The sequence below is a fragment of the Megalopta genalis genome, unplaced genomic scaffold (assembly GCF_051020955.1).
Source record: "Megalopta genalis isolate 19385.01 unplaced genomic scaffold, iyMegGena1_principal scaffold0047, whole genome shotgun sequence".
Lineage (NCBI taxonomy): Eukaryota > Metazoa > Arthropoda > Insecta > Hymenoptera > Halictidae > Megalopta > Megalopta genalis.
Window position 1 is genome coordinate 479,140 of NW_027476116.1, and position 3,361 is coordinate 482,500.

Sequence of the window (3,361 nt, forward strand, 5' to 3'; positions counted from 1 at the left end):
CCGATCAAGAGTAAAGTACCATTTTCCTACATTAGATTTCGTTCTAAATACTTAATCCCTATGTAAAAACGTTAGTTAAGCAAGAATATCGTATTTTTAAAAAAATCTAATGATAGGATTTCCCAGAAAATTGAAAAAACCGAAAAATGTCAAGAGTAAAGTGCCATTTTCTGACATTAGATTTCGTTCTAAATGCTTAATCCCTATGTAGAAACGTTAGTTAAGCAAGAATATCGTATTTTTAAAAAAATCTAATGATAGGATTTCCCAGAAAATTGAAAAAACCGAAAAATGTCAAGAGTAAAGTGCCATTTTCTGACATTAGATTTCGTTCTAAATGCTTAATCCCTATGTAGAAACGTTAGTTAAGCAAGAATATCGTATTCTTAAAAAAATCTAATGATAGGATTTTTCAGAAAATTGAAAAAACCGTAAAATGTCAAGAGTAAAGTGCCCTTATTTTAAACAATGTATCGTTCTAAATGCTTAATCCCTATGTAAAAAAGTTATTTAAGCAAGAATATGTTATTGAATAAAATTAGAAAAATTTATTTTAGCCGTAAATCGAAAAAGAGACTGTTCGTTTCTCTGTCTCTCTCGCGCGATCGAACTATCGATGTTTCCCGACAAACTATTGGGAGTTTAATTAAACTTTATACATGAAATTACTCGTTTTGATCCCCGCTACACAGCCGTATACTTTTTATAATTTTGTGGAATCGGGAACCTTGAAATATTTAACATAACGCGGATCGTCTGTCTCTGTCTCTTTCTAGATCGGAATAATCGATGTTTCCCGGCAAACTATTGGGAGATTAATTAAACTTTATACATGAAATTACTCGTTTTGATCCCCGCTACACAGCCGTATACTTTTTATAATTTTGTGGAATCGGGAACCTTGAAATATTTAACATAACGCGGATCGTCTGTCTCTGTCTCTTTCTAGATCGGAAGAATCGATGTTTCCCGGCAAACTATTGGGAGTTTAATTAAACTTTATACATGAAATTACTCGTTTTGATCCCCGCTACACAGCCGTATACTTTTTATAATTTTGTGGAATCGGGAACCTTGAAATATTTAACATAACGCGGATCGTCTGTCTCTGTCTCTTTCTAGATCGGAAGAATCGATGTTTCCCGGCAAACTATTGGGAGATTAATTAAACTTTATACATGAAATTACTCGTTTTGATCCCCGCTACACAGCCGTATACTTTTTATAATTTTGTGGAATCGGGAACCTTGAAATATTTAACATAACGCGGATCGTCTGTCTCTGTCTCTTTCTAGATCGGAAGAATCGATGTTTCCCGGCAAACTATTGGGAGTTTAATTAAACTTTATACATGAAATTACTCGTTTTGATCCCCGCTACACAGCCGTATACTTTTTATAATTTTGTGGAATCGGGAACCATGAAATATTTAACATAACGCGGATCGTCTGTCTCTGTCTCTTTCTAGATCGGAAGAATCGATGTTTCCCGGCAAACTATTGGGAGTTTAATTAAACTTTATACATGAAATTACTCGTTTTGATCCCCGCTACACAGCCGTATACTTTTTATAATTTTGTGGAATCGGGAACCTTGAAATATTTAACATAACGCGGATCGTCTGTCTCTGTCTCTTTCTAGATCGGAAGAATCGATGTTTCCCGGCAAACTATTGGGAGATTAATTAAACTTTATACATGAAATTACTCGTTTTGATCCCCGCTACACAGCCGTATACTTTTTATAATTTTGTGGAATCGGGAACCTTGAAATATTTAACATAACGCGGATCGTCTGTCTCTGTCTCTTTCTAGATCGGAAGAATCGATGTTTCCCGGCAAACTATTGGGAGTTTAATTAAACTTTATACATGAAATTACTCGTTTTGATCCCCGCTACACAGTCGTATACTTTTTATAATTTTGTGGAATCGGGAACCTTGAAATATTTAACATAACGCGGATCGTCTGTCTCTGTCTCTTTCTAGATCGGAAGAATCGATGTTTCCCGGCAAACTATTGGGAGTTTAATTAAACTTTATACATGAAATTACTCGTTTTGATCCCCGCTACACAGCCGTATACTTTTTATAATTTTGTGGAATCGGGAACCATGAAATATTTAACATAACGCGGATCGTCTGTCTCTGTCTCTTTCTAGATCGGAAGAATCGATGTTTCCCGGCAAACTATTGGGAGTTTAATTAAACTTTATACATGAAATTACTCGTTTTGATCCCCGCTACACAGCCGTATACTTTTTATAATTTTGTGGAATCGGGAACCTTGAAATATTTAACATAACGCGGATCGTCTGTCTCTGTCTCTTTCTAGATCGGAAGAATCGATGTTTCCCGGCAAACTATTGGGAGATTAATTAAACTTTATACATGAAATTACTCGTTTTGATCCCCGCTACACAGCCGTATACTTTTTATAATTTTGTGGAATCGGGAACCTTGAAATATTTAACATAACGCGGATCGTCTGTCTCTGTCTCTTTCTAGATCGGAAGAATCGATGTTTCCCGGCAAACTATTGGGAGTTTAATTAAACTTTATACATGAAATTACTCGTTTTGATCCCCGCTACACAGCCGTATACTTTTTATAATTTTGTGGAATCGGGAACCTTGAAATATTTAACATAACGCGGATCGTCTGTCTCTGTCTCTTTCTAGATCGGAAGAATCGATGTTTCCCGGCAAACTATTGGGAGTTTAATTAAACTTTATACATGAAATTACTCGTTTTGATCCCCGCTACACAGCCGTATACTTTTTATAATTTTGTGGAATCGGGAACCTTGAAATATTTAACATAACGCGGATCGTCTGTCTCTGTCTCTTTCTAGATCGGAATAATCGATGTTTCCCGGCAAACTATTGGGAGATTAATTAAACTTTATAAATGAAATTACTCGTTTTGATCCCCGCTACACAGCCGTATACTTTTTATAATTTTGTGGAATCGGGAACCTTGAAATATTTAACATAACGCGGATCGTCTGTCTCTGTCTCTTTCTAGATCGGAAGAATCGATGTTTCCCGGCAAACTATTGGGAGTTTAATTAAACTTTATACATGAAATTACTCGTTTTGATCCCCGCTACACAGCCGTATACTTTTTATAATTTTGTGGAATCGGGAACCTTGAAATATTTAACATAACGCGAATCGACTATCTCTGTCTCTTTCTAGATCGGAATAATCGATGTTTCCCGGCAAACTATTGCGAGATTAATTAAACTTTATACATGAAATTACTCGTTTTGATCCCCGCTACACAGCCGTATACTTTTTATAATTTTGTGGAATCGGGAACCATGAAATATTTAACATAACGCGGATCGTCTGTCTCTGT